This window comes from Haemaphysalis longicornis, unplaced genomic scaffold, assembly GCF_048455015.1.
Source record: "Haemaphysalis longicornis isolate Haplotype H1 unplaced genomic scaffold, Haemaphysalis longicornis Haplotype H1 scaffold_1, whole genome shotgun sequence".
Lineage (NCBI taxonomy): Eukaryota > Metazoa > Arthropoda > Arachnida > Ixodida > Ixodidae > Haemaphysalis > Haemaphysalis longicornis.
The window spans coordinates 193,472,458-193,483,476 of NW_027526203.1; the positions used below are offsets into that span (position 1 = coordinate 193,472,458).

The 11,019-nt window shown below is 50.9% G+C and overlaps 1 pseudogene; it reads left to right on the forward strand.

Moving 5' to 3' along the window:
• The first annotated feature begins 597 nt into the window (after window positions 1–597).
• LOC144156174 (uncharacterized) lies at window positions 598–9,632 on the forward strand (annotated as a pseudogene).
• The last annotated feature ends 1,387 nt before the right edge of the window (window positions 9,633–11,019 follow it).

An 11,019-nucleotide genomic window follows, 5' to 3' on the forward strand; every position in this document is an offset into this window, starting at 1 on the left:
TTTCTGGGTAGTTCTACTACTTTCGGGATCGATTAGGTATCCGAGAATATGCCAAGTTTTAGCGAGCCCCATCTGATGCTCTATGCCGTCGCACACGCTGTGACAGTTCTGGCGGGTGAGCTGCTTTGCGTAGTCCTCAATTTTTTTTTTTATACTGCTATTCTTCTGTGCAGGCTACGATTATGCTTCTGCTTACTGAGCTGTCTCTGTAAGCCATTCTTGGCTTCCCACATGTGCTGGAGCCTGCTCTCAGCCACTTTCAGTGCGGCTTCCTCGGGGATGGTTTTAGTAGCTTTTTCTACACATTTGTGATGGGTGGTGCTGCGGTCTCCGGAGTGAACGAACGTTCCTCACCACGGCTCCCGTAATTTTCACAATTAATGCGGCGCAATCATTAGTTACCGCGGTATAATTAGTACGAGAGTGTTCGTGAACGAGAGTTTCGCCCAAGCGGTACATGATTCTCCCACATTTTTTGGACTCTGAAAGTTGCACGGTGCGGGTGTGCAGCGAAGCCTAACGCTAGGTTTCGCACGAGTACGGCCCCCAGGGGTGCCGGGGCCGGCCGCTAGGCCTAACCCGACGAGTACGACCAAGATGGCGGCGGCAACCGCAACGATGGAAGTGCGTGCGCCACAGAAGCACAGTGCAACGCCAGCGCTGTTCGTCTGCAGTCACGGAGGAAGAACGAGCGTCGAGGTCAACGGCCACGACATTGCACCCAAAGAAACGAGCGGCTGGACGGCGGCCGGCAATAGACTCAGGCAAGTCACCACGCCAGGTGAGCGTGTCGACGAGCCCCGCGCCGCGTCGGACCGACAACCTAGGCCTAGAGAAAGGGCTAACTTCGCGAAGCGAGTGGCCGCGACGATCACGAAGGCAGCACGCATGCCGGCAGTCACGCCGAGGGAGGAAATCAAGATGGTGATGCGACCGTGCGGCGGCCTCAACGTGGCCAGTACCGCAGCCTCGATGATCATGTCGGTCGTCATGGCGGCGGCCCGAGTAACGAGGGAGGAAGCTAAAGAAGACACCATATGCACGAATGCAGCGCAGAACATCATCATGGTCAGCACGCCCGACGAGCGCCGCGCCGACGTATACTCCAAGATCAGGGCCCTTAACATCGGAGGGTCCACTTACGAGATCAACGCGTACCGCACGGCGCCCGAAGGCACGGTCAAGGGCGTGGCGATCGAAGACACCCCAGAAGAAATCAACGACGACATAGTTAACCAGTACAACCCCCTAGCGGTGGAGGCGCACCGGATTGGTAACACTACGACCCACTTAACGGAAAGCAAACCTGGGTAAATCCTCACGATGTCTGGCTCTGGACATTTCAGCATCCTTAGGTTGTCCGGATCTTATCCTCAGCCAGTCCAATCAGGGTCTGTTTGTCTGTTTGTCCAATCAGGGTCCGTTGTCAAAATGATGCCGCTGGACAATTTGCGTACACTTCCAGGACACAAACTAATGTTCGTTTTAAAGCAAAGCTTTCTACCTCTACCCCCCAAGGGTTCTTTCGCGACCGTTGGTGTCACCAGAAAACTCCAGCGAACAAATAAAAGAATATAGTGGCACCGCCGGGAATCGAACCTGGAACTAATAGACTAACTAAGCGAGAGCCCGTTGGCTTACCGATTTAGCTACGAGCCCACGCGAACACGGGAAGAAAAATGGTGTATTCACCAAGCACATCTACGGGTTTACCCCCTGCCTTCTCGTTGAATGCCACGTGAAAGCGTCACACGACCACTCACGCCCGTCTAGCGGCCCTGTGCGCACCTTGCTCATGTGCTAAGAGTTACAAAAATTAAAGGAAGCTCACACCAATCCATGGAATCTCACTTTTAGTACGGCAATGTGTTAAAGCCTGTGGCCTCCAGTGTTCACGTAAAAAATCCCAGCTTCTTGTCATCCGCCCTCACGCCAAATCAAGGAGTACATTCAAATACTCCTTGATGACCAGGCCATCACTCCAAACCCCAGCATCAAGATCCTGGACCTACATCTCGAGGATAACACCAAGAGTGACGTCTCCTTGTAGCGCCTAAAAACAGCATTAATCAAATCATACACATGATCAGGCGAGTTGCCACCAAGAAGCGAGGCCTAAAGGAATCTGGTAGCTTTCGATTAATTGAAGCTCTTGTCCTCTCGAGAGTCACTTACGTCAACCCCCTGTCTTCTTGTCGACGAGGAACACATAGAGATGCATTATATAATGATTAGAAAGGCGGTTGAGCAGGCCATTGGTCTTCTCATGAGTGCGTCCACACTGAGGCTGCTTAGCACGGGCTCCACAACACGGTGGAAGAGCTGATAGAAGGCCATCTTTCTAACTAGAAGGTCCGACTCAGAACTGCGGTGGGTAACCGCATGCTTCACCAGATTGGCTGGGCAGCCCAGAATGTCACTCCGCTTGACGTACTCCCAGACTCTTGGTGACTAAAACTAAACATGCTCCCTTTGCTTAGAAATTTGAACCCCTCACATGACGAGGGTCACCGAAAAGCACGGGCTCAAGCGCTAAACACCACCCTCGGTGAGGCTCATGCAGTTATCTACACAGACGTCTCCAAACATCGAGGGTAGCAACACGCCATCATCGTGGCTACCTCCAGAACCAACCTCCTTGCGTGTACCTCGCTTAGGACCCAACAAATGACGGCAGCAGAAGAGGCAGCCATCACCTTGGCTCTCACTCAACCAGGGGTTCGGAGGGTGGCCACCGATTCCCAGCAAGTCTACTGGAATTACCAGTCGGGTTGGGTGTCCCGACCTGCACTGTGCGTGCTAAAAAACCACTCCACAAACGGTTCCCTTCAGCTCATTTGGACACCCCCTCACGCTTCAATGGAGGGCAACAAATACGCCCACCCAACAAGCCTGCGCTTTTACCTCCCGTGCTATGGAGCTGCACGAGGACAGTCACCCGCTTATCGGGAGATAATCCAGCATTATCGCCTTCTGAGACAGACCGTACTTTCGCCTTACCCTGACCTTTCCAGAGAACAACAAACTACCCTACGGCTCGTATAATCCGGGCTCCTTCCCACAGCCTACGCGTATTCACTTAATGCACCCGAAACGCTACGACGCTGAATGTAAATTTTGCTCAGAAGTAGGAACACCCCGCTCCGTAATCGGGGTGTGCGACTTTAGCCCTGAGCACCCTCCTCTCTTTCCGTCAACTACCCATAAGAGCAATGGGAGATGCTACTCTCCAGGCCCTCTCTACCTACCCAGCTTCAGCGGGTGGACAGAACACAGGCCGCGCGGACAGCATATGGGCCCCACAGAAGAAGGAATCACTCCCCAGGGCTGCACTCTGGGCCGTTCAGAAATCTGAACAGAATATTTCTTCCTCCCCCTTCTCAGCCGCAAGCCTCGTCGCCTCCGTCCGCGGCGCAGAGACGGAGAAATCAGATCGTCTAACACCGGGTTGGAGCTTACGTTGATTTTATAAAAAAAAGTTTCCACTCTTGTGCTACACCAATACAACTCAACCAAACACTGTTCATGCATCATGCATTGAGTTAACCTTACCGAGAATATCTCTTTGAAGTAATAAATGGTGTGGTTAAGTGCATTTCACTTCTCTCTGGATTTACTATTTGTAGAGACCCGCCGCGGTGGCTCAGTGGCTAAGGCGTTGCGCTGCTGAGCACGAGGTCGCGGGTTCGATTCCCGGCCGCGGTGGCCGCTTTTCTGATGGAGGCGAAAAGCAAAAACGCCCGTGTGTACGAGATTTCGGCGCACGATAAAGATCCTCAGGTGGTCAAAATTAATTCGGAGCCCTCCACTACGGCGCGCCTCATTGCCTGCGTTGCGTCGGCGCGTTAAACCCCACAATCAATCATTACTATTTGTAGAGCGATGTGAGTGATTTTAAGTGACGTCGCATGAGTAATCGTTATGGGTGCCGTTTACAGCTTTGCTTTCCAACCACATTCACGGGGTGGATTGGCGCGATTTTTTTTCTAAGGCTGAAGTTACCTACAAGCTAATGTAACAGGCCTCACTACAGAAGTCAGGCACGTCCTAAATAAATACAGTAGAACCTGGGGAAGCCGTGCCAGGAAGGGAGGCAAAAACACTGCATCTGAAAGACTGCATGGGTAACTCAAGAAAACTAAAGCGGAGTATATATGCTAGCTGAATCCCAACAGACGAAGCCTAGAAGTACGAGCAGAACCACAATACGTGTCAAATTTTGTTTCAGTTTCACGCAAAGGGAAGAATCTTTCAGGTGCCTCAGAGAGGCGTGACTTGTACGAGCACAACGTAAACCCCCTGAAGGTGAATGGCGTCATGGGACTTCTCTCTAAAAGCTTTGGAGAATTATGACAGGTGCATGAAGAGTTGAAGTACTTTTCTGACTTTTTGAGGAAATTCGATGACAAAGCAATGGCAGCTGTCGAACAGGAAGGGTGCGGATGTTGCCAAGAAGTCACTTCTGTCCGCATCTAGTCGTGCTCTCGGCACCCAGTGACCTCTGTTCCAGTGCAGCAAGGGATTGCAGCTAAAAAATGACAGTTATATTACTACTTTTATGCAGGTTACATTAAAAAGAACTTAAGTGATACTTTTCCAGCCGTTTTTCACTAGCAAAGACCTGTGCAATAAACCACTTTTTATCCGAAATGGGTCAAATCGTGCGTGTCACATCAATGTGTGCCAGATCCGGACTTCACAACTACTTACCATTGAGGGAAGTAATGCAGCGACATTTCTATTTCAGTGCTCAAATAACATGCTTTCTTCCCTTCTACACCATGGCAAAAAATTATTTCAGCAGTTGCCAGCGTTATTTTGGTGGCAAAAAACGACGTTTTTTCTCAATTCCACCCAAACTGGACTTGGCTAATTTAGAAAAAAAAATCTTTTTCTGAACTGTTTTTCTTTTATTGTCGAAATTCTGATGCAAATTCCAATACACGTATATGCTTATGGCCACTAATGGACCTATCAGTCTGTATTAGTCCATTAGATCTATCAGTCTGCATTAGTCTATTAGGACTATCAGTGTGTACTTGTCTGGTAGATCTAAAAGATTTTATTAGTCTAATAAGTCTGCCAGAGTGTACTAGTTCTATCAGAACCAGTGGCAAGTTCAAACAAAACAATGAAACATCGCAACACATTTTATTACCAAGGTACACAGGCAATCTTGGATAAAACCAGCGCGAACTCAGACGAAGACGAAGGAAGTGCAACACGAGGACAGCCGCTGGTCTAACAGCTAAATTTTAATATCAGAAAGGGCGAATATAAATACAGAACATAAACAAAAAAGTAGTAAAAAGACACTGCGCATGGTCGAAACAAGTTTGCAAAGGTCACGGTGATACCACAAGTTGATATAAACATGTTACAATCAAGGCACACGCAGATATGCAATCTCTTTAGGATGGAGACACATGCTTGTTTGGCTTACACACTTTCACCTCGTCCTGCTATGTGGAATGCCTCCATGATTTCGCGGGTTGTTTGATTACTGTGCCTAAATAAAATGTTAGTGGCAGGAAAATTAGGATTGCATTGGCTGCACTTAGCACAATGCAAAGAAAGATGGGATGATACAGGGCCTTTCAATGACAATTCATGTTCTCTCAAACGCACGTTGATACAGCGGCCAGTTTGTCCAACATAAGCTCGGCCACAGGGCAAAGGAATGCTGTACACGTACCTATGTCCCGTTGCGCATGCGACATAGCGGTTCTTGCAGTTGACACCACAACCACAACCAAGTGAGAAGAAAGGGGTTGGTTGTGGGGTCAACCACAAGAACCGGTATGTCACACGCGCAACGGGAGTTGTGTGCACCATTCTTTTGCCCTGTGGCCGAACTTATGTTGGACAAACTGGCCGCTGTATCAACATGCGTATGAGAGAACATGAAGTGTCATTGAAAGGCCCTGTATCATCCCATCTTTATTCGCATTGTGCTAAGTGCAGCCAATGCAAACCTAATTTTCTTGCCACTAACATTCTATTTAGGCACCGTAATCAAACAACCTGTGAAATCATGGAGGCATTCCACATAGCAGAACGAGGTGATAAGTGTGTAAGCCAAACAAGCGTGTCTCCACCTTAAAGAGATTGCATATCTGCGTGTGCCTTGACTGTAACCTGTGTATATCTACTCGTGGTATCACCGTGACCTTTCCAAAGTTGTTTGGACCATGCACACTGTCTTTTTATTACTTTATTGTTTGTGTTCTGTATTTATATTCGCCCTCTCTGATATTAAAATTTAGTTGTTAGACCAGCGGCTGTCCTTGTGTTGCACTTCCTTCGTCTTTGCCTGAGTTCGCGCTGGTTTTATCCAAGAATGTCTTTCCAACTAGCCCAGCTTGCAACCCTCCTGCACAAGTAAATTCCTCTGGCTGACAGAAATCTTGCTGAATAATTTAACGATGCATAAGTTCGTTACCTGATTAAGAACGAACGAATAAATTCGAATGTGAATCCACAAAATAGCTGCATGCGATCAAAAATGCTTAAAGGAGCCATGAAGAGAAAATACACCTTCGCTTAATTTGAAAGAACTGGGATTCAGCATCTCACTCAGCTCTATTACAGCCACAAAAGATGTTTTTTTAACAAAGAAAAAGCAAGAAGTATTTAAAAACTTTCAAATTTTGCGCCACAGTGCCGTGTTATAAGCAAGAATGACGTCATACGGGCCAACAATAAAACATAATTTTCAGTGCCTTAACTGCACGTTAGCATTCAAGCGATGCGGTAAAAATGAACTAGAAGCCCTATTACAGACGTCCAGTCATGTGTCGTCGTGACAGGTCAGTTAGGCGGCCGCCAATCGCATAAACAAGGTTCCGTGACGTCAGCGGGAAATCGGCCACGGTGTCGCGACTGCTTCGCACGTTTTCTTTAATACCTCCGTTATTTGTTCGAAGATTGCGATGATATTGGTATCATTGTTATCGGAACTAAGCAGTCTTTCTAATAAACCCAACTTGTATTTTGTCTTCATGGCTCCTTTAAGCCAAACCTGTACGGTCCAGTCATAGGTAAACATCGAGTGCATTAATGGCCGAACGAACACCCTTCCCATTGTAATGCAACTTCAAAACGGCATTCACCCTTCCGCAACACGCGATTAGAATGGAATCTCTTCGTCGTGAGGCATTCCTTTGAGGATGAACAAAGGAGTCCACAGCGGCTAGGTGATGGGTCAAAGATGGGTCGGGTGGCGGCCCGGATCATATTTGTAAATGTGAGGCGGGCGCTAGACACATCGCCAACACTTCTCAATGACGTGATGCGCACGCTTTCTTCCATGTCAGGCGTTCGTTACACAGCATAGCAGAAAGATCAAAGATGTCCGGAGCGGCGAGGTGACGGATCCAAGATGGGTCGCGCGGCGGCCTGGTTCATACTTGCCAAAGTTATGCAGGCGTTAGACACATCTCCAACACTTCTCGATGACGCGATGCACACGCGTCTGATGGGAAATAACGCTACAAACCGCTTGTTTCTAGCCGTCTTCTTCCCAAACGTACACATACGCCAACCGCACTTTGATGTTTGTCGCTATATTGGCTACTCAACGAAGATCATGGCATGGCTTGGCTTGACTTCGTTGCCGTCTTTCCGGCTTCGATTTCTTGCTCTTCTTGCGGCCTCGTAGGCGCAGCACTTTTAGCGCTCTTAGCTACCATCAGCGATACGAGTGTAATAGCTTTTCCTCCACGGTAACAGCCAGAGTTACTCAATATATCCAGTAACTCTGGGTAACAGCAGCGTCAGACGTCCATATGGCTTGTGATCCGAAAGAAGTGATGCAACGGATCATTTAGGGATCATTCGCAATCCATTGTGATCCAAAATAAGCTCTAGGATGGACCATTGAGGGATCATTTACAATATAGAATCCTGTGGATGTCTCCTGAACGCCCGGTATAGGATCCAAAACGTTTGGACCATTTGACGCCGTACTCAGGACGTTTTGCGTTATCTGGGAACCATGATCGTCCTGTTTGCAAGGCAGAAGGTACCCAACTACGTGAAGTACGGTTCTATGCTAGTGCGATGCGGCTTATACCGCAAACACTTCGAAGTCTGCAGAAAGTGCGGCAAAGTGGGACACAGGAGCGACGTGTACCCATATCCTAACACCAGAATATGTTTGGAGTGCGGAGCCACCAACCCCGGCGCCGACCACGAGAGGGAGTGCAAGCCCCACTGCAAGCTCTGCGGGGGGCAACACCCGACGGGCCAACGAGAATCCAAGAACAGATATAAGAAGCCGTTTGTGGTAACCAAGAGACAGTGGGAACGCGAGATCGAGACTCTGCAGCAATAGTGACAGGGACGGGTACCAGAACCGGCAAGCTTCCCGCCACTCGCACCGAGGTGAGAGTCGCGTTAACGAAGCGCCAGGCGTCGGAGACGATCGCCGTCCCAGCCCCGGGAGAAGGTCGCGTGGGCAGACGCGGTCAAGATGGCGCCCACGACGAGACTCCAGTGCCAGAGGCAACAACAAGCTAAGACCAAGGCCCAGGAGGAAAGCGGTGCCGTTACGGCTCTGAGCGCAGAAAACGAGAAGCTTAGGCAAAAGATCGTCGAGCAAGACGCCACCATCAAGGAGATCAACGAGAAGCTCGCCATGCTGATCTCGATGCACCAACAGCAGCAGCAGCAGGCCGTGCAGCCAACAAAGCCGCAACCACAACTCCAGCCGACGCTACAGCCACAACAAGAAATAATGAACGAAGACGAACCAGAGCCGGAAACTTGCCCTAGGGCGGCCCGCCCATCGGAGCCGAACCCCAAACGACGGGTGGTGGAGAGCACCAGAGACCGCAGGATCAACGCAGGACTCGACAAGCAAGACGAGCGGCTGGACCGCCTAGAAGCCAATGCAAAGTTCGCCAACGAGTGACTCACGGCCCTCGAGCAAATGACTCATGCAATGAAAGAGCTGCTCACGGCCCTCGAGCAGGCAGTGCAGGGACTATAGAACACGTTCACTCAATTACAAGCACAAATTCAAGCCCAGATACAGGGTCTGGAGAACGACATAATGCCAAACTGCAGCAACTATGGATGGGACAACCCGCCGTACCACAGCAACTTCCGCAGTCACAGCCCCAGTGCCAATAAAGGACCTCCTGGTCTGGCTCTGGAACTGCAACGGGTTCTCACGACGAAAAGCGGTGCTACAACAACACATAAGGCAGCTCAAGCGCAAACGCGACGCAATACTGCAAGAAACCCTTTGCGAAGGTCCCCCGCCGAGATTACAGAGGTACCGTACCCACGGAAAACCAAGTACGGGACACAGCGTGGTGCTCAACGGCAAACGGTGCAGACGTAGAGGTACGTGCATTCTGGTTCGGAGGGGTATCACCTTCGTCGAGCACACGCTCCTGACCAACAGCACGGCGGAGCTCGACATGGTCGCGCTCGTTGCGGATAAAAGGCAGAAGGAAAGCGCATTCGTGGTGAACGTATACAGTAACCCGCTCCACCACCAGCAGCGCTTCAAGGCCCTCATGTACAAGGCGGCCCGGCTGGCCGGCGGGAACACGGTAGTGATATGCGGCGACTTCAACGCCCCGAACCACGCTTGGGGACACGCCAAAACGACGGTCAAGTGAAGAGAACTATTACAGGATGCCATAGACGTGGGCTTCAACCTGGTGACGGACCCGTGGCAACCCACAACTGGTACGTCGGTGGTGAGGGATACCACCCCGGACCTGACGTTCGTCAAGATGGGGACGGCGTGCTCGCGCGAAGCGCAATGGCGCAACACGGGAGCAGACCTTGGCAGCGACCACATGATAGTGGAGGTCCGAATCGTGCTCGCCGGCCGCAACAACTACAGCAAGAAAACGCACAAGCTCACGAAATGGGAGGCGTGTCGCCGGGCGCTACCCGAAACGAGCGACGACATAGAAGACATTGAAAAGTGGACCACCGCCGTCATGAAGACGGTAAACGACGCTACTCTAGAAATAGAAACGGACGAGGGCATCGACAACATGGACAGCCGCTCGGTGCACCTTCTGGAAGCCAAGAGCTCACTGAAGGCCCGCTGGCTAAAACAACGCACGAACCGTCGGCTGAGGAAACGGATCGCCGAACTCAACAAACAGATCGAAAAGCACTGCAGGGTGCTGTGCGCCCAGCAATGGAACCAAGCATGTAACGAGGCGGACGGCATGATGGAGACGGGAAAGACGTGGAACATGCTGCGACACCTCTTGGACGAGACCACGACCAAGAGTACCCAACACAACAACCTTGCCCGTACGCTCCATAGGGCCATCAAGGAGTTGGGAGAGGACGAGGTCAAGAAAACACTGGACGCCAACTACCTCCCGACCACCCCCACCGAGGGCCACCCGTGTTACCTCGGAGAGGAGAACGCGGAGCTAGACAAGGACATAGAACCATGGGAAGCGCGCGACGCGCTGCAGAATCTCAACAAAAGATCGGCGGCGGGACCTGACAGGGTCACCAACAAGGCGCTCTGGAACCTAAACGACGCGGAAGTGGAGGCGCTGACACGCTACGCTACTTCAACAAGTGCTGGCGCGCAGGCCAACTCCCCAAGCAGTGGAAGGCGGCCAAAACGATCCTAATTCCAAAACCCGGCAGGCCCCCGAGCATAGAGAACCTTCGACCAATTTCACTCACGTCGTGCGTGGGGAAGGTGCTAGAGCAAGTCCTCATGAACAGGTGGCAACGCTACCTGGAATTCGCAGAGCTCTACCCCAACTCCCTCATAGGATTCAGAAATAAGCTGAGCACGCAGGATGCCATGACCAGACACAATAGAGCGGTGCTTGGCCTGGATCTGCAGAGTGCGTTCGAAGAGGTCCGATACTCGGCAATCCTAGGACAAGTCTCTAAACTTAACATGGGAGGCCGGACGTACGACTACATCAGGGACTTTTTGATGAACAGAACTACCAAGATCTGCGCGGGAGACCTGCAGCTGCCCGAAAAGAAGCTCGGAAGCGTCGGCACGCCGCAGGG